At 37.7% G+C, this 22,058-nt stretch overlaps 1 protein-coding gene and 1 pseudogene across 2 annotated transcripts in view; both read right to left on the minus strand.

The window, feature by feature from the left end:
* Positions 1-22,058, minus strand: part of LOC148369326 (interleukin-1 receptor accessory protein-like 1) — a 214,554-nt gene that overhangs the window by 67,681 nt on the left and 124,815 nt on the right. The window lies entirely within an intron of this gene.
* LOC148369327 (U2 spliceosomal RNA) lies at positions 2,793-2,881 on the minus strand (annotated as a pseudogene).

Genomic DNA, 22,058 nt, shown 5'->3' on the forward strand with positions numbered 1-22,058 from the left:
ATGACTTCAGACACCCGTTTAGCTGATCCTGCGAACGACCAGTAGGATTTGTTCATGTTAACATTCTTCATTGAGTGGGCTTCCAACGGAATTTCTATATTTTCAATATAGAAAAAACAATGAACACATTTTTCACAAAATGTCACAGAAATAAGATGCAGTCTCATTTATGTTTTATTTTTCTTGCAATGATGTTATGTACTTGTTTAATTCACCTTAATGGATACAGAGTTTTGAGATATTGCAGTGGAGAGGATGAGCAGTGTCAAGTTCGTAGGTGTCCATATCAGCGAGGACCTGTCCTGGAATCATATTATCAGATCCCTGGCCAAAAAAGCCGATTCAAGGCCTGTACTTTCCCCGCAAACTTAGGAGAGCAAGTGCCCGCACCCCCATAATGCTCTCATTCTGCAGGGGTGCCATTGAAGCATACTGTCTAGCTGCATTACTGTGTGGTGCGGCGCCTCCACCGTGACGTGCTGAAAGATTCTGCAGCCCATTGTGAGAACAGCTGAAAAGGCCTCCCCCTCACACCCCTCTTGGACATATACAACTTCCGACTCACCCGTAAAGCCACCAGGAATGCAGGTAACCCCACCCACCCGTCTCACAGCCTTTACAACCCGCTGTCCTAAGGAACAAAAGACTGCAGAGTCAGCAAGCTCAAGGACAGCTTCTTCTATAAGGGTGTTAGGACTCAGAACTATTTCCCTTCCCTACCACCCATCTGCCTTCTGCCAAATTTATGCAAAACTGCTCTATTTAAAATCCGGCTTAAACCTGGCACATTTTTTTTAATCTAAACTTTTTATGTTTTTAAAAGCAAATTTTTTCTTTCCTTTACCTTTTAGTTACTTGTTATTTGTATTGGGTACTGTTTATTGCATGTTTACATGTAGGAAAGAAGCAATTTCTGCTGTCTGTCTTTGTAAGTCTCTGCTGTATGTTGTGCATATAGCATGTTTGACCATTAAGTTGACAATGTTTTGCTGAATGAACTTTTAGCAGTCATTATAGTCAGCCTTCCCATCAATGCTTGGGTAATGTTGGGGTCTGAACTTAACAATTTCCAGTAAACACTGCTAGGATTTTGTCATTTATGCATGTGTCTCTTTTCTTTATTTTTTTACTTTGACCACCACCACTCCAGAGGTCAACGTGTTTGTTGTGCAGTGTGGAGATTAAGTTCATTGGTGGGTGGGGGTTTGTGATGCTACTCAGCTGATCCATCAAGAGGAGCTTTTTGAAATGTAACTCCTGAAAATGAGGTTGAGTAGTGGGTGGAAGGGAAGTATTTTAAGGCAACTGGCTTAAACTATCAAGATGAGTCAGAAAGGTAACGTGTCGGCAGGAAAGGAGGTTAGTGATTTTACTGTGTATTTACCGAATATGTATAGTGTCAGTGTGTGTTGAGTAGTCAAATCATTTCATCAGATCTCAAATGAGGACTAAAACAGTCATCAGGCTGATATAACCGTGGTGCTATATTGCTGTTTATATCACACATTGTAAATTCAGATTATAAAAATGTTTTGTTCAGTTTTTAAGCTTTTTTTAAGATGTGTGGAAACTATATTTGGGACCAAATTGAATTCACTTGTTATCGTTCCTCAAGGATTATAGGAAACTTCTGTGACCTGACATTGAGGCAGATAATACGAAAAGAGAACCAAAGCGTTTTTGATAACTTCTATCCATCCATCCATGATCTGCATGGCTTATACTCAGTAGGGTCGCGGGGGTGCTGGAGCCTATGCCAGCTATCTTCGGGCAATGCGCAGGGGACATCCCGAACTGGTTGCCAGCCAGTTACAGAGATAACTTCAATTTATACATCCGAATTGAGCAGGAATAGAAGAGTTGATTCGTGGGTGAAAAAATGTTGAAATATCGTGAGTGGGTTTGTAAATATTCAATAAAGTAATGTCAGACCTCCACTTTTGCTCCTCTTATGTAATATATGAATACGCTGAGCAAAATAGTAGCTTTTAGTCCAGAATTGATGGTATTTGTTGGATTTTGTCCGTGACCTAACTCTCAAATTTTAATGTTGAGTTTATAATGCCCCAAATAAGCAGGTTGGCGCCTTGCATGGCTGCACGGCCGCTATTGGTGTGTGGGTGTGTGTGAATGGGTAAATGTGAAGCACATTGTAAAGCGCTTTGGGAAGTCTTCAATGACTTGAAAAGCGCTATATAAATGCAGATCATTTCATTTTCATTTCATTTTATAATAAAATATCGATCACATCATTTTGCTGCTGTTTAAGTTCAAACGATGAGTATATGATTGTTACGATGGCAATTATACACGCGCACACAAACACATTAATATAAACGAACCCAAGCACTCAGAATCCCAAAATACTGAACCAATATCGTAATGATGTACTGTTGTCTACCAACTGGGATCACATCATCAAATGACCTTGTTTTGACTTGATTCCTGCTCGCTGTGAAATGTATTTCTTAATTAAAAAAACAAAACACACATGAGAAGTTGGCATTGTTGTACTCGAGAAGCGGGCAACCCGGTCATCTAGGGCCGCATGTCCTGCATGCTTTTGGAGGTTTCTCTTCTTCAATTCAAGTCATACCAATCACCAGGATTGGTAAAGGTGGGGGGGGGGGATTTTTTAAGGGTTATTGTTCTATCTTCGTTATTCATTATCCATTATCCGTTATTGGTCAGTTCATAATACGCTACAAAGCCTAGGAGCCGGGACACTTACTCTCAGCCAAAAGGCCAAGCTAAGGTCCTAGCCCTAAAGCCTTGCTGCGATCATTGCGAATGCACCGTTCCCGGAGGTACTGCAAAACCGGGCCGATGCGTGGAGTGGACAGAGCAAGCTCTTATTCCATCTCCGGATTGCAAAAATCAACACTTCTTTCAATTCAGCACAGAACAAGTAGTGTTCTTGCCCACAATTATGCAGATACCAAAACTGAGTTTGGTTGTGGTTTATTTAAGTATCGATTGCAAAGTAAAAAGCACGGATAAAAACTTGTCAGAGTTTGTTTTCCAGCTTCCTCCAAATTTCAAATCTTCGATTTATTAATCTTCAATTCTCTCGCGCCGGCTGTTTGGTTTTCATGTTCTCCAACGTAGCATAGAAATCAACACACCATGGCATACAAAAACACGGAAAACATTCATGGGAGTGAAAGTGAGGTTTTGGATTTAATTCATATACGTGACGACAACGCTTTTCAGCCTCAGGTAGCACAATAACTTTCAAATTGCTAGATATACTACGAGGTTAGCATCCACGAACACCTCCGCTAACAATGAAGTCCCCAAAAACGTGAATACGACCAAAACTGTTGTATGTCTTGACTAATCCAAGGCTGTGACCATTCTCGGGACATGCACCTAACCCTAAGGCCACCAAGCTGGTCTCCGTCCGCCGCTCTGCATGAGAGACAGGGCGCACTGCCCAGTAGGGCGTGCCCTACATTTTGAATGAAATCTGAGACTTTAATGTGCGCCTCAATAGTGGGAATGTTGCAAAATATTCCCAAAACCGGGAGACTACAGACATTTAGTCTCAAAGTTAACAGTTTAGGCTCTTTTACTCTATAGCTGTGATGTCATTGAATGAACAAATAACTCTGAACATGGCAAATCCAGTTAACACAAAATAAACAGGCAGCTCCAAAATAGACGGCGATTGTCGTGAAAAACAGCTCATACAGCATACAGCTCATTTTTGGTTGGAGGAAGTGGAACTTTGCTCACCCTGTCTCTGGGTCCTTGTGACTGTTTTGTCTGTGTTGCGTGCTTCAACCTCCAAAAGCTTTGTGGCATAAGTTCACCTGCCACCATTACAGTGTGGTTTCCTTGTTTGCCTTTGCAAGGTAGGCGATTCTGGCTTTTTGTTTGTGTTTTTCACCACGTTTGACGTGATTGGTATAATAATGTCCGCCTAACTCCCTCTTAGCGTTGGGCCTGCCGGAGGCTTCTTGTTTTGTTTGCCCCTGGTTAACCCACGTTAACAGCAGGGTAGAAGGCCATGTGTATTAGTTTATTCCCGGCCGAGTTTGTGTTTGTTGTGTTGCAGTTTTTTCTTTGTCGGTTCCCGTTTAGCCTGGCTGCTGACCGCATGTTTTTGGTCGGCCAGCCACGCATTTTCTGCCTAAGCTCCAGCTGCCTTTAGTTGATCGCTTCCCTTTAGCCCCCGTTAACTCTCTGTGTGTTATTTTTTTCCAATTATTGTTATTCTTTCAAAGGATGTTGTCATTTTACATTAGGTAAGGTCATGGTAAGTGTCATTTGTTTTTGTTGCTTTTCTTTGTACAGGTTGTATCATCGCTTTCTAGTTTTAAGGCAGAATCTCCCCTGAAAGCAAATATCTCCTCTCGTTCTGCCTTCTCTCGGCATGGTAAATTATTTCTCTGCTCTAACTGTGAAAACACGTCTTTTAAGTCCATTATTTTCGTATTTTCCACATGCAAAACCATGTGCGATACAATCTTTTAATTAAGATTTTACAAGTTGCTTCCTCCAGCTACAAAGATGATCTTGTTGCGAGTTTTCTTCCCAAGGACAAGTTCTATCTCTTTCTGGCTTGTATCACACATCTTTCAGACCGTTTTCATTTAGCCTGTGCTGCGGGCTATATAAACATTAGATTTTACCTCTGAAGTTCTCCAACAGAACACTTTGGTCAGATTGGGCTCTGACAGAAAACTTGCATTTAATTAATTGTGCACGAGCTCAAGCTGCTCCAAACTGGCCTGATATTTATAGTATTATGTTTGTAGGAAACATATAAATAACACATTTCACAATTAAAATGGATGCTCTAAATGGTTTTGTCCATGTGACACTATGTATAAACAAACAACACACTTACTTGACATACTCTAAGCCCAGAGTGTCAATGTCAAACGGGTGGAAGGGCCAAATAATTTTTATTATTAATGAAGTTACAAGCCGAGGGCTGATTGAATGATACAATTGTTTAGAACAACGCGTATAGTCTTGTGAATCTAATTGAATCTGATGATAAGTATAACAAATATATTCTGATATGATTAGATAAACAAAGCAATATTTTCTCACATCTCTGTTAGTAATCTTTCATTTTCCACAGGCACAAAAGACAAAGTAAATATTAAAGCAAAGAGGCCGGTTTTATTCGGGCACCATAAGTCGCTTATATTGTACTATTTTAACAAAGTGGGCTAAAGTCACATTAAAGGAAAATGGAAAAGCAATCTTCTATCATTCACTAAACTACAATAAAATAAAGTACAATAAGTAATGTACAGTCAAAACAAATAAACAATTTGTGTTGTATGATACAAGAATGAATCAAGATCATCTTAGGGGCCAACAAAAACCTTCTCAGAGCCAGATGTGGTCCTCTGGCTTTGGCATTTACATATTTGCCCTCAGCATTAAATTAGAGCTGGTTAATAAGGAGAAAAGTATAAATTTGTATAGTGTTGCAAAACAAGGGTGCTGATAATGTTTTCATTTGGAATCTAAATATATATTGTACACACAAATATATGCATATACTGGACTGTCTCAGAAAATTAGAATATTGTGATAAAGTTCTTTATTTTCTGTAATGCAATTAAAAAAACAAAAATGTCATACATTCTGGATTCATTACACATCAACTGAACTATTTCAAGCCTTTTATTATTTGAATATTGCTGATTTTGGCTTACAGCTGAAAAAAACTCAAAAATCCTATCTCAAAATATTAGAATACTTCCTCAGACCAAGTAAAAAAATAATTTTATAACAGCAAAACTAAATCAAACATTTGAAAATGTCCATTGATGCACTCAGTACTTGGTTGGGAATCCTTTTGCACGGATTACTGCATCAATCCGGCGTGGCATGGAGGCAATCAGCCTGTGGCATTGCTGAGGTGTTATTGATGCCCAGGATGCTTCGATAGCGGCCTTCAGCTCATTTGCAGGTCTGGTGTCTTTCATCTTCTTCTTAACTATACCCCACAAATTCTCGATGGGGTTCAGGTCAGGGGAATTAGCAGGCCAATCAAGGACAGTGATGCCATGGTCAGTGCACCAGTTACTGGTGGTTTTGGCACTGTGGGCAGGTGCCAGATCATGCTGGAAAATGAAATCCTCATCTCCATAGAGCTTTTCAGCAGATGGAAGCATGTAGTGCTCTAAAATCTCTTGGTACACAGTTGCATTTACTCTGGACTTGATGAAACACAGTGGACCAACACCAGCAGCTGACATGGCTCCCCAAACCATTGCTGACTGTGGGAACTTCACACTGGATTTCAAGCAACTTGGATTTTGCTCTTCTCCAGCCTTTCTCCAGACTCTGGCGCCTTGACTTCCAAATGAAATGCAAAACTTGCTTTCGTCTGAAAAGAGGACTTTGGACCACTCTGCAACTGTCCAGTGCTTCTCCTCCATAGCCCAAGTCAGACGCTTCTTCCGTTGTCTTGAGTTCAGAAGTGGCTTGACCATGGGAATACGGCTATTGTAGCCCATTTCCCGGACACGTCTGTGAACTGTGGCTTTTGATACCTGGACTCCAGCTTCAGCCCACTGTCTTTGAAGCTCCCTCAAATTCTGGAAGCGGCTCTTCTTCACAATTTTGTCAAGGCTGCGGTCATCTCTCTTGGTTGTGCAGCGTTTCCGGCCACATTTTTCCCTTCCAACAGACTTTTTGTGGATATGCTTTGAAACTGCACTCTGTGAACAGCCTGCTCTTTGAGAAATTTCTTTTTGTGTCTTACCCTCCTGATGGAGGGTATCAATGATGGTCCTCTGGACAGCAGTCAGATCAGCAGTCTTCCCCATACTTGTGATTTAGTTTACTGAACCAAGCTGAGTGTTTTTAAGGCTCAGGAAACCCTCGCAAGGTGTTTCGAGTTAATTAGATGATTCAGGTGATTAGTTGAATAGCCTACTTGTATACTTTTTCATGATATTCTAATATTTTGAGATAGGATTTTTGAGTTTTCTTAAGCTGTAAGCCAAATTCAGCAATATTCAAATAATAAAAGGCTTGAAATAGTTCAGTTGATGTGTATTGAATCCAGAATGTATGACATTTTTGTTTTTTTAATTGCATTACAGAAAATAAAGAACTTTATCACAATATTCTAATTTTCTGAGACAGTCCAGTATATATACAGTATGGTATAGGCTAATTTCGGGCTGTGGGCCATGAAAAAAAGCCTGCTATTGGCCAAGCGTGCTGTCAATCATAAGGTCAGAGGTTAATGACCATATTACAACAACCTCCAGAGAAGCAGAAAAGCTTTTAGACAGATTTTTTTTTTTATCTGTCGCCATTATTGTGTGTATTTGGAGTATACATTTAACATTGTTTGATACTCTGGATTTTCCTGGATGTAAGGAAACCCTTTTTGTGGACATTTAACTAATTTGATGACGGTCACCTAATTGGTAAATTATGACGGCGTTTTAGTTTTCGGGCGTCTTGTTTCTGACTGATCTGTTTCTGTGATAAATATATTCTAACATCCTACAAGTTTAAGCTTTCCAATTATATGTGGCATATTTTAGTGACTGGTGACATTGTACAGACATGTATTTGTTTATCAACAGTCTGGCGGTCTGTTGGCGAGTTAAGGGGTTAAAGCAGCAATGACAAAAGCAGCAGTACTGATATTAAATACTGTATTTTTGAAATTTAACTAAATGCAATACTCATATTGGTGATTTGGTATGTTTACTCACCAATACCTTAAAATAGTACAGCATTTGCATTGGACCAACAAAAGTTGACACTGAGCAGAATCGTTTGCATTAAACTCCTAATTCGTTTACCATGGTTTGCGGGGGTGATTTGTTTGCTGTTGTCAGGTTTTTAATGTAAATCTCTTGATTTTATGTCTCAAGGTAATCAACTTGTTTTTATATTACTAATTATAAAAACAATGTTTCTCATACAAACACACATAAAGTAACGTCTTAACAATGAGTGTAATATCTTTTGTACTTTTATCAAGCTTGTATTTTATTTTGAAGTCGTTCTGGCTCTGTACTGGTTCCTCTGACGTCACGAATAAACTTCCTGGCTCTCTCTCTTTCCGGAAACTCAACAAGAGGTCGCGTGAGTTTTTTGCCCCCACCATAATGTCGAATTAAACCATATACATGTATTTTATCTGTGCAAATATGGCCACGAAATAGTCATAATAATGATTGACTTTGACAAATGGTGCCGATTACCCGGTTGTTCCGCGTTTTTTATTCGATTCGGATGGATTGGGGATGTAACAACACAAAGGACCAGACGGTTAGCATACCGAGGTTAGCATCCAAAGTCCTTTGGAATCGAGTAGGAACGGGCTTCAACGAACCGGAGTGGTGTACTTGCAGGGGTAAAATGCGTGTATTTAAATACAAATTTGGAATAATTTTAAGAAAAGCCATAAAATGAAAGAAGAAGTTGATAATTGGGGATTCATTAGCGAATTATTAAATTGGTTCGAGGGTTGTGCCTCACCGAGTCAAATATGATTGTGTATGTCCATATATATATATGATACATATATTTATATGTGTGTATGTGTGATTCATAAATTGACGAGCCGATTACTGGATTCGAGGATTCGCCTCATCGCTAACAGTGTCGGTAGCCCTGAAACTAGAGGAATGGCCTCGTTTCAGTTGCTGTTAACGGAAAGTTAGACGGCAGTCTTATGATATTGGAATTTGCCACGTATATCATAGAGAGGAAGAGGGCTTAAAGTGGTTCGCTATTGTGAATATATTAAATCTCTACAGTTGGTAGAGTCCCCGATTTGAAATCGTTTTAAAATGAAAAGATAACAAAATACCCTAAGTAGACTACATGGCTTCACGGTGCACCGTCTAAAACTATCTAAACAAAGCCAATTTTGGTGGGCCTTTGTCTTGTCAAATGTTTTATGTTTGTTCAATGTTTTAAATGTTTGTATACTTTCCTGTATTCTTATTTTTCTTGTCTTATGTTTGTCTTGCGCTGGCTTTAATCGGCCCACGTAACTGAAAAGAAAAAAATAGAAAAATACGAGGGAAAATTGCCGCAAACGAGAGAGCGCGTGCATTTTTTTAAAAAAAAAAAAGAGGAAAAAAAGGAAGCGAATTTAAGTGCACATTGCAACGACAGAAACGTTTTGTTTTTAACAGTAAGACCGTTTGAAAATGTTGTTTTTGGGTGGAACCGAGAGCACATCGCGTTAGGAATCGAAAACGTTCGTTTTTTGGGAAATCGGCGTTTGACGCTAAGGGTGTACAACATAACGCCTGCGGGCCTAAGGGGTTCCAATAAATATTTTTTTCGGTCCAAATTTTTTTTAGTTTTTTTCAATTGGAAAACGATAAATTTAGGAGTGGTAAGTTCAGAAAACTTATGTTTGAGTTATTTTAGATGCGTTAAATGAAGTTAATGCCAGAATAACACTTACTAAAGATACAATAATAAAAATAATGATAGAATATTCCGGTTTTCAGTTCAAAATTAGAAAATTAAGGACTGTAAAGACAGGGGAAGTATCAAATTGAGCAAATTGGAATGGATTTTGAGGTAAAAGGATTTTTATACAAAATTACCAAAAAAGAGTGAATGAATACTTTATTTTCAATGAATATGGACAGAAAATTCATTGAGTGGAATAAAAATGTTAAAATGACTCGTAGATCAATACACGTCATTTTTACATTTAAACTGGTAAGCTAAAAAAGAGTGTTAAAAGGGAAAAGATACTTAAATAAAACAATTTGCTGGAATTTGGGTATGGAAAACTTGCGAAGAAAAGTGAAAAACAACACATTATGTGAGGTTTTTGGAGTTACTCATGGTTTTGAAAAACACTATATAAATGCAAACCATTTATGATAGAATAGAATATACATTTACTGACATAGTTACAAAATGGGTTACAGAAATATTGTTAGGGAACTACCGTGAAAACACTACAAAGGAACTGAAGTAAAGTTTGATTTTACAGCAAAAGTGTTGCACTAACGATGTTTTGAGTTCTAGAATTTTGGTTCTTGTGTCATTTGGACTCAACAACCCGATGAGGAGAAAATAGGATCAGCGAAAGGTAGCACTAATAACATGATGAAGATATTATATGTGCTGAACAATGGTAAGTGAAAACCCAATTTTTATGATATTAAAGGAATATATCAACAATAAGGGCGTTACAGGTGAGATGCAGAAAAGTTTTGAGTTCATATTCGGCCGGTATGAACCATAACTATGATAAGTAATAATAATAATAATAATAATAATAATTTCCTTGTATTGTCATTCTGTGTAACAATGTACACAGAACGAAATGTCGATTGCACCTGACCCGTTGTAGCGAGCCGATGCAGCCGCAGCCAACAGAGGGCGCCGCCGACCACTTTTTAAGTCTTAGGAATGACTCGGCCGGGGCGCGAACCACCGACCTCCCAGTCTCAAAGCGGGCGCCTTACCATCTAGGCTACTGAGCTGGTATAGATCTCATCTTATCAGCTATACTGCTTGTCTTCAATGGGGTGCATGAATGCTGGAGTCCATCACAGCGATCATCGAGCAGCGATTGGAGGACACCCTGAACTGGTTGCAAGCCAATTGCAGGGCACACAAAGATAGACAATTCACTAGCTCATTCACACGTAGGGACAATTTGGACCAGCCAGTCCACCTGAAATGCATGTTTTTGAAAGAGGTAAGTGATCCGGATAGCCGGAGGAAACTAACGGAAACAATGAGCATGCAAGCTCCGCACAGGAGCCCAGTGGCTGGCTTGGAACACACACACCTGTTCCCAGGTCCTTAGTAATGCCGCACACGTGCTGGCCAATGCGCCACCGTGCTGCACACACATATATAATATATATATGAAACAATTTTAATACTGAACTATCAATAATGATAATATGATAGGGATTTTAAATTCCCTGTCAGTTTTGATCATCAAATTATTAATTTATTTTCTGCATTTGTTGATGGTAATTGCAAATAACAGGCTTGTCTTTTTTCCACTTTTCTACTTTCTGTACTTCTCTCTTTAACATCTTAGTACAACATAATTCGTGATATCATCAAAGCAAATGAGCCGTAAAAGCAAGCTCTCTTTGATGAATTGAACGAGGAAAAAAGCAGTTTGTCTAATAAAAAGACTGACCTTCGCTCGACAAGAATTACCAACAACAATGACGTAATCTCGAAGCGACGAGATCTCGTTAGCTAAGATCGGCGTGCAGGAAAATAAAACTCAAAATAACGATTAGGCTTGTAATGTGTTAAATCTTTGTTAAAGAGTAACTAAATGATAATGACAACTTAAAGGGAAACCGAACTAATCATTTCTTGTTGAATATGCGAATAGCAAAAGGGTAATAACTAAGACATGTAGTTTTGCTCCTGATAAAGCAGGGACGAAAAAAGCAATGAAGATGACTGGAAAACCGTCCATAATTTTAGTGTTCATCTTCTTGTTCGTAAATGGACAAATTCAAAAGAGGCGTAATATGTAAAGGTTATTTCCCTAGTTGTTCTCGTATTCAATAATAGATTACTCTCAATAGGTCATTTGAACCATTTCAAATAATCAAAATTTTGAAAGAAGTTTGAAAATGACGACAAATTAACACAAAAAAGAATTGGAGACTAGAAATCATAACGTAGCTGAAGCTATTTCAGTCACTGAATCTATTTTTTTCTTTTAAACAGGAAAAAAAAGAAACAAGTATTAAGTCGGACCAGATCGTTAATTTGTTTAGCTTTAATCACAAGGGATCTCGAAAGGATGCTTAGAACGAAGACTAGTGCGTAGAAACAAAGATTGTTGCGCAGAATAAAAGATAATTCATAAGTGACATGTATGTATGGCTCTATATTGAATCAATAACAAAAGATTGATTATGGTTACAGAGAGAAGAAAATACAATTAGAGAAGTTATGACATTAAGTTCGATTTGGCATTTTTTGAGAAATTTTTGTTGATCTTTTGAGATTTTTGATGTTTAGTGTGAGGGTTTGGAATTTTGACAAATTTAGCCCAAAGGAAATTGGGAGGACAATTGATTACACACTGAATTTTTTTAGAATGAGTGTTACGATTGACAAGTGATAAACAAATGTATAACAAATACTGACTTATGGTTTGGTTAAGTTAAAAGGAAACGGTTTCTATGGAAGAGCATTTTTAGAAGACAATGAGAAACTGATCAATCTTGAAAAGGGTCATAGGAAATAAAAGTAAAGGACTAGTTGATTTCGAGACATATCATGCTAATTTAAAAATAATTGCATGGGAAATAAATGGATAGAAATTGATTAAACAAAGATAATGTCTACTAGTACTTAAATTTAGAGAAAAATTTAAGACATGGAATAATCCGGCCAATTTACTAAAAAAATCCCACTACATAAGCACAATGGAATTAACGAGACTCTTAAGTGCCAGTGAATTCCACAAAAAGACTCTTTCCTTTCTTTTTGAAAGTCCATTTACTCTTCAAAGGACATACCACCCTGTCAAAAAGAAATCATGGACAAAAATAATTTGCTGAAAGAGCCAAAGACATCAGTCATCCATTATCTGCGCCGCTTATCAACAGCGAGGCCAAGGGAGTGAGATGGAGCACATCCCAGCTACGCTCATCAACAACGACATCAAGGGAGTGATGGGGCACATCCCAGCTGCTTTTCAGACAGCTAACAGGAGATTCCTGCAGTCGTTACCAGTGAAATTGACAAAAAAGTCAATAAAGTCATTTTGTGTTTGACATGGACACATTTTTGAAAAACTATTTTTGATGGGCCAAAAGCAACATTCAAATGGTGAATGAAATGTGGAATAAGCAAATCAAAAGACTGAAAGACAACAACATTCAAGAATACGTCTGCTTGAAGTTATATAGAGTCTTGTTAATACAAAGTGTAAATGTATTTGAGGAAGATTGATAAATTCATCTTGCAAATTTATAAATGTGTCTGATTTCACTCCTATTCATAGATTGTGAACTTAGGTTTTAACTCAGGGGGGAAGTTGAGACATTCCGTAAAATATAAGTTAAAACCTAGTTTTTTCCGCAATTGATGAAAAATTGTCTTCTGAATAAGCTCTCCATATAACTGTTTTTTGAGATTCAAATTACGAAATTTGGACGAATAGAAAAATTTTACACAGAAGAAATGTAATATAACATAATTTACAATGTTTATCAAATTGATTAACAAAAATCAATTAAAATAACCGTTTACCATTAGATTATCGCCCACATTGAGAACATTTTTGGATGGTATTTTTCATTTTTGGCAAAATCATTCACTTTGAGCGTGAATTACCTGCTTTCTTTGCAAAATACTGTTATTTTGAACAAATTTACTTACTGAAAAGATAATATATAGGTTATGATTTTTACAAAAGGCAAAACAAAGAGTGAATCATAACAATAAAAACGTCTTTTCTTGGGTTAAATTGACAATTTAACAATCTATCTTGGTCATCTACCTCGAGGGGAATGGCCAGCAGCAAGATAAAACATTGAAAATCAAAAGAAAATGCAAATAAAAAGTGCATACAAATTTTTTCCGAATATGATCAATCCACAAAAAAGAAAACACTCAATCACTCAAATCAGGGTAAATGATTCTGACAAGGATAATGGTTAAACTGATTCAGTGACTAGATTTAGTGAAAAAGCAAAATTTGAAATTTAGAACTGACAATTTAAAAAATAAATTGTTTATCTTCGAGTTGGAATTCTGGGATAAAATGCTCAAAATGGATAGGGAAACTTATAGTGGGGATTTTGATTTTCACTTATAATAAATATAAAGACAACTTAAGAAAATATACAAATCTATAAATGAATTTGTTGTTTTTTTTAATTTGTTTTGAGCCATAAAGTCTCAATAGGGGGGAAGAAAGGCATAGAATAAACTACTACAAAAAAATTTTTTAAGTCTAGTCTTTTTTCCATCTATAGCTTTCCCTGAATATTCAGTTCTATGGTATTGATTTATGCTTCTCATCCATACAGGAGAAGGTGACCCTTGCTGATCAGATGATGGAGTTCTGTCAGCCCAGGGAGCGTCAAACTTAACTTCTTCCCAAGGCCAGAGGTCAGGACTCTGGGGAGTGTGCCAGCACCTTCGCCATCAGCTATGTCTACACACGTCCGAGGCCATTATCATCCACAAGCAACATGTCATCACGCCAGGAGGCGTGGGGATCCTAACGGTGGCCATGCTCATGAAGAACGGCATCAAAGCTTCCAATAGTGACCTAATCTATTCTTCCAAAAGAATAGGTATCGGACTCTTCAATATCTAGAGAGATGGTGGTCGTAAAAGTACCAAAATAAGATGGTTTTGTTGAAAACTTAGGATTTTGCGGACTGCTTTGATACATTGGTATCAGCAACCACACATCACACAATTTCACTGATAATAACCAGATATTCCACAACTATAAACATAGTTACTGGGTTAATCGAAACTAACACTGATTAATTGATTAATTCTTTGATTTTTTTGTTTATTCTCTAACAAATACTTGCTAGGTCAAAGAACTTGACAATTGAGCTAACATAAGAGAATGACGTTTTTTCACATGAATCAGATCATAGAATGAACGTATGATAAGAAATATCAAGGTTTTTCTGATGCGTTTCAACATTAGGTCACAAACTTGATGAAGAACCCATCAGGGTGACAGGATATAATGTTTTTGATTTTGGGTTTTATTCCTATAGTGAGACATCCACACATCTTAACGATGCTGGTTGTCATATTGCTATAAAATAAAACAATATTTTTCCTAAGGGTTTTAGAGGTTTGTTTATGCATACAATTTTTTGATAAATTGGCACCATGCATTCTAACCTCTTGCCTAACTAGTGATGCTACAGTTTCGAAAATGATTTTGGGGATCTTTTCATTCTGTTTATCTTAATTCTCGCGGTTTCCATTAATAACCTTGGAGTTAGCGATTGCTTAACTGGAGATTTTTTCACTTTTAAACTTTTTCACCTTTTTGTTTTTGTTCGTTTTAGTTGGCCAACTTTTTTATGCTTTTGTCTGTGTTTGTTTTATCCTGTTTTTCCCAGCAAGAGACATTCCTTGGAGGCGAGAAAGTTTTTCTTTTGTTGAAGGTTTTTTTACTTCTCCGTGTGATTACCAATCTATTTTTTTAAAATTCTTCGAGATTAACAACAGGGGGGAAATGTCAGGTTTTTAATGTAAATCTCTTGATTTTATGTCTCAAGGTAATCAACTTGTTTTTATATTACTAATTATAAAAACAATGTTTCTCATACAAACACACATAAAGTAACGTCTTAACAATGAGTGTAATATCTTTTGTACTTTTATCAAGCTTGTATTTTATTTTGAAGTCGTTCTGGCTCTGTACTGGTTCCTCTGACGTCACGAATAAACTTCCTGGCTCTCTCTCTTTCCGGAAACTCAACAAGAGGTCGCGTGAGTTTTTTGCCCCCACCATAATGTCGAATTAAACCATATACATGTATTTTATCTGTGCAAATATGGCCACGAAATAGTCATAATAATGATTGACTTTGACAGCTGTGTCTTTGTTTTAGATAACTAGAGTATTTATTATAAAATGGTTGGAAAGAGGGCACATTCATCATAGATCTAGCTTCTTGATTTTGCTCTAAAATGCACCAGATGGATATTTAAATTTAAAATGTACAACATTTTCTTCCGGGGGAGCATGTCTCTGGATGCCCCTAGACTATCCATTTACCAGGATCTCACAAAATCCTATGAAAAAAACTGATCTTCCAACATATACACCAACGGACCATAGGAACTCGTTTGTACTGCTTTAGGGAGCAAACCAATTTTTTCCTTCATGTATTCACATTGGTGGAAATAATTTTCTTCACATATTCTGACATCTGAGCTAATCGTTGATGAGGTTATTGCAACGTGACAAGCAGCACAGTGTGCGCATGCATTAGGCTACGTTAGGCATTCTGGTCAGACGCCGACCCGCTACTTGACAGTTGAAGCTGTGTTTTCGCTGCAGCCATTGGCTTTGAAAGCCTTATTTTTAAATGAAAAATAGAGCTATTTTGGCTATTTAGGCCCATTTACATCCAAGTCTGCAAAAGTCTTTCCCAGTCTTGCGGATCAATGACAGTGGAAGGACTTTCCTGCTGAGCCAAAGATGCACAACATTTTGATCATCATTGCAGTACAATTTTCAGAAACATTTTTTTGTAATAACTGAGTATAACATATATTAGTCCATTTTCAATTGCTATGTTCTGATTTAAGCCTGTAACTCTCAGTCTAAAACATTGTTTTTGTTCTTAAATGGTTCAAAAGCAGGGCAGGCTGGCAGCGCAGTGGTTAGCGAGTGTGCGGCACAGTTCTGAGCTCATAAGATCGAATCTTTCCGTGTGGAGTTTGCATGCTCTCCATGTGCTTGCGTGGGTTTCTTCCAGGCACTCCGGTTTCCTCCCAAATCCCAGAAACATGCATGTCAGGTTAATTGGCCGGTCCATATTGTCCCTAGGTGTGAATGAGCAAGTGAGTTGTCTGACTCTGTGTGCCCTGCGACTGGCTGGCAACCAGTTCAGGGTGTCCCCAGCCCACTGCCCGAAGATAGCTGGGATGGGCTCCAGCACCCCCGCGACCCTACTGAGGATAAGCATTGGAGATAATGGATGAAAGGATGGGTTCAAGAGAATGAAATAAAATTCCTGCAGTACTCAAAGTAAAAAAAAAAAAATCAACTTTGGGGACAAACTTTTCAAATGCTGCTTCCACACAATACCAGCTGAGATTTTTGCTCTTTTTGAAGTTTAAAGATTGCATGTATCCTGTATGTGTCATTCTTACATGTATTTTTAATCAATATTGTAAATAGTCAAAAGAAAAGGGGGAAGACAAAATACCTACCCTAACTCTTCATTAGGAAGTTACAGTAGGTGGGTGACAATAGAATCACACAGGCAGCTTGGCCAAATTAATGAGCACAGTTCAGCAAGCCAGGTTTGAAAAGGAACCAGCAGTTCTCACTTTCATAAAATGATTCCGTTTTGAAGGTTGTTTTCTTCAAGATAACTCACGTTTTTGAGTTAAGAAAAATTCACCCAGTTATTATATTTACAAAAATGTTTGAACAAGGCAGGTGTTGGCATCCTAATACTTACTATGAGTAAAAAACAATAACTTTGGATGAATAATTTGGACAAATTGACCAAAGTCATAAATTGAAACAACTTGCGTTAATGCTTTTAGAAAGTGGTATAATCCCAAATTTAAACTGCTGGAAAAGCTGTCAATCTTTCAAACGATGATGAGTCGAATGTGTTGTAATAGGGAGTTCATGTTGAGCCTGTTTTGAATAAATGGCATGCTGTACACTACAACACAGCCACAAGAAAAAGGAATTGTATCTCACCAGTGAGGACAACCTTTGAGTTTGTGTGTAAAAAAAAATCACAGCAGAGAGCCCTGTGACAAGTCGGGTCACAATTATTTGTATAACCCTTAAACAAAAAGTCTCAAAGGGTGCAGACCACCAGTAAAACACCCTACGATCTGAAATAAAACCACTTAAACAGTACTGCGAGGTGGAAGCCAAGGTTATAAGAAAATGACCTCAATAGCCATGTAACAAATAAACATTGACTTAATTCTACAGTCTCATGGGGCAAAGAAAAATGTGTAATAGCGCACCTGTTTCCACCCCCTATAAAAAGTTCCAAAATATGTAGAAACAATGAAATAACTTGTCATCACGGTGCTGCCAGCAACCAGTACAATCAATTTTCATGACGTCAAGAAGCAACGGAGCGGCAACAAATTGCTGGTAAGCAATCTCCCCGATTGAGCGCGCTATGCACACTTTTGTGTGCATGCAACAAAGGTGCCAATTCCTTTTCTAACACTCATAGAAAGAAAAAGAAAATCACTTTAGACCTTCAAGGGTACAATGGCTTTTCACATGTACCACTTTCTTCACCCTTTACACTTGATTTTCCAGAGCCCTAATGCACTTAGTTAAAAAGGGGTAGTTTTGATTCTGATTGCAGTCGGAAGCAACATTCTTTCTAAGCTTCCAAGGGTCTGAGTGTTCATGCAAAGTTTGCGGAAAAAGCTTGGAACAAGAATGAGCAACATCAATCCTGCGTGCGTCAACCTTCCTATTATTACACATGTACAAACCCTGGTATCAAATCAAGCTACATTTTGGTATTTTTTTAACAGGTTAATGTACTACTGGAAAGGTTCCATGTCCCATAAATGTCAGTGGATTTTAAAAGACTTATGAGATTTCCATTTCTTTTTAAAAAGTATCTTTTGTAACATTATCCTAACATTACATAAATGTATGTAGTTAGTTGCAATATACAGAAAATATTCAATCACACTTTTGAGAAGGAGGTAAAGTGTTGCCAAAAAGATTGACTTGGTATACGGGAAAGAATAAATAATGTATATATATTTTAGCAGCGAATAACTCAACTATTTATTCTTGCCTTATAAATCCAAATCATTAAACTGAGTGGCGCCGGCCAGACTTGACTTTGAAGAAAATCAATTTCTTCTATAATGCTACTGAAAGTATGAAATCGCAGTAGAAGTACAAAAACATTTTTCTCTTCGACAAGGTATTTGTAAGGTAGGCGTTTCAAAATCAGTTGTCAATTGCACCATGAAACGGTGTGGAGAAATGGAAATGGAGAATTAACATTTCAAGATTAGTCTATGCGCTTAATGACAAAAACTCAGACCAAAGAGTACAGAATTGGTAACTTGGAACAATGCAATGGAATTCAAACTTTTCTACAAAGATTGTGTGGAGTGATGAGGCTGCATTCAAACTAAAAGGTACAATTAACAGACACCGTTTCACCTACTAGGGACTTCAGAATCTAGGTTATGGTTTACCATCATGCTAATTTACCAGGAACTAATAGTTTTTTCATACTTCCAATAGCATTTTACATTAAACGTCTTATCTTCAAAGTTAAGTTAGGCTGCCAACACTCGGTTGAATGTGTTTAGTCTACAAATAAATGATATAATAATATTATATAAGCGGCACAGCGAGTGGGTGGTTAACGCACAGCCCCATGGTGCGGAGGTTCAGTGTTCAGGTCCAGCTAGCGCAGCCTCACCGTGTGGCATTTGCATGTACTCCCCATGCATGTGTGGGTTTCCTCCGAGCACTCCGGTTTCCTCCCACATTCCCAAAAACATGCATGTCAGGTTAACTGGCTGGTCCAAATTCAACCTAAATCTGTTTTTGTGTCAGAATTTAAGGTCATATAATGATACACTTCTACTTTAGAAGACAATTCAAATAAATTACAAGAAGGTTAATCAAATAAGCAAAGAAAACACAATTCTGATGTTTTCCAGTTTAGGGGGATACTAAATCTATGGGCATTGCTAGTTTCTCAAGGTTAAGGAGTCCACAGGCAATACCAAAGGAATAATCCAATTCTTACCGCAAACTTGATGTGAAGCTCCATGATGACTCAGATCCATATAGGATTCTTGGTCTGGGCTAACTCGCCACTTGGATATCAAGATTTCCAATCCTCCAAGGCAGGCATTGGCATCCCAAAATTTTGAAAGTCCCATAATGGGCCAACTGGTGTTTTTAACTGGGCACAGGTGTGTCCAATTACTTCACACCTGTGCCATCCTGAACCCTTTTAAAGAACATTTTTGTTCAGCAAATTTGGACGGTTCATTTTGATTTCTTCCATCATCCTCTGTGTCATTTTGTTTCCACCACCACATCAGGTTTCGGTCATTGCTTCTAGTTAGAACTTTTTAAGTTTGATTTTTTTTCTTTAGTTTCTTGTTTGAACATTCTGTTGCTTTGTGCCCATTTCTGTGTTCGGTACTTTGATTTTTGCTCATAATTACTGTCCTTGTTTTTGAACACCCCTGCTTTCAGTTCCTTGCTCCACCACATGGTTCATCATCCATCCATCTATTGTTCGCACCGCTTATCCTCAGTTGGGTCGCGGGGGGCGCTGGAGGTCATCCCAGCCTTCTATGGGCAGTTGGTTGCCAGCCAGTCGCAGGGCAGACAGAGACAGGCAACTCACAGACGCTCATTAGCACCTGACATGCATGTTTTTGGGATGTGGGAGGAAACCGGAGTGCATCACGGGGGAGAACATGCAAACTCCGCACAGGGGGATTGTGGTAGCTGGTTGGTCTCAGGATTAAATTAGAGCTGGTTAATAAGTAGAAAAGTATCAATTTGTATAGTGTTGCAAAACAAGGGTGCTCTGCACCGTGGAGCTGCGTGCTAACCACCCAGCCGCCGTGCCGCCCCAGTTAATGATTCTATTTTTGCAAATTCAAGCTGGTATCAAGCTTTCTTGTGCTACTCAATTGGGATTACTGATTGATTCGGCATATGTTAATTACCATATTAATTCATGCATAACGGGCATTTTTTTAACCTAGAAAATAACTCAAAGTTTAGGTGCACGTTATACACAAGATTTTACAGTGGTACAGTCATTCCTCTACTAACGAATGTCTCTATATACAAATGTTTCAGGTTACTAAGTACCTGAACGGGAAAATATTGCATTTAGTTAGGAAGTCAAATATACAGTGCAGTACGCGCTGCTATTTCCCAAACAATAGACAGTGAAACCACGCCCCCTAGTGATGCTTTTCACTAAAAGCCCTACATCCACAAACTGGCTACGGCGGTAGAATGCAAACTACTAAACACAAGACTGGTGATGTAATAGATATATGAAAAGGTCTTTAATGTTTTTCAAATATTACACAAAATTTCGTCACAGTAACAGATATGTTAGACAATGGAGAAAACAGAAAGTCACCCTGAAAGATATAAATAAACGTAAAAAAAAGTCCATGAGGGAAACAACTCTTTCGTGGATCTGATGAAGAATTGGACTTTGAAGGACAATAAATAAATGCATTTTAAACTTTATGTTAATATCGTGCTTTTAGTTTATGTTGTCAATAAATTATTATAATCAATGCTGCACAGATTTAACAACATTTGTCACTATCTGAGCTGAGATAAAGTGTAAGAAAATTGTAGTCCGAAAATCTAGGTGTGCGTATTACACACAAGTTCACGTTGCAAACTTGTGAATACGGTAGCTTTATTTTATATAAACTATAATTATTGTTTGCTTATATAATAGTTTTTTTCACTAAAGACATTACTGACCATGTGAACTCCTGCACTTATTGTTTGATGTTAAAATATTGAAGTGACATAAAAATGACTTGACTTTTTATTTAACTACTATAAGCTTAACTTTACCATTTTATAGCTATGTGATGAAATAAAATGCTTTAGGGTTTGTAATCAGGATCAGTATTTGCATTATTAAATTTGTTTTAGCATCAATTTGAACACTTTTGGTGCAAACCAATATAGGCTCCAAATATCGGTTATAGCCTCACTTAGCCACAAATAATCGGTATCAGCTCTACACAAGCCATATTGATTTTTAATCCAAAGAATAATAGATTCGCTCGATCTTTACTCGCTGAAATGTGAAACTACATTAACACCAGCTTAGCACCAATTCCCCTGGCGTCAAAACACCTACCCTGAGTGAGCGCTAATTAGCCAAGTAAAGCCATTAATTATGCAAGGGCTCATCTTAATTACCCGACCCAGATGCACAACGAGCAAGTGGAGCATTTGTAAGCACAGTTTGCTAATTGATTGATATCTGGCAAGCATTAATGTATGACAGAGGTGTGTTGCAACGCTAATGTTTGGCTTGGGGATTCCCAGTCATGGCAAAAAGCATTGTGGGTGATGAAACCAATAACTGTTTACACTGAGCCAATTTCTTGCCTATTAATAAGAGGTGGGTGATACCGGGAATTTGGGTATCGATCGATACCGATACTTTTGTCATGATCATTGAATAATTGAACCCTCCCGAATTAAATTAGATCATAATTACGATAAAGACAGAACAATGATTTTAGGCACTTACATTTTTAATTTTTTTAAAATTACTCTATTGCATACTTTTACAGTATAAAACAATGAATATAAGTATTTCTATTACAACTGTTTCAGA

This window comes from Urocampus carinirostris, chromosome 3 (assembly GCF_059441175.1).
Source record: "Urocampus carinirostris isolate Australia breed hairy pipefish chromosome 3, RoL_Ucar_1.0, whole genome shotgun sequence".
In the NCBI taxonomy this organism is placed as follows: Eukaryota; Metazoa; Chordata; class Actinopteri; order Syngnathiformes; family Syngnathidae; genus Urocampus; species Urocampus carinirostris.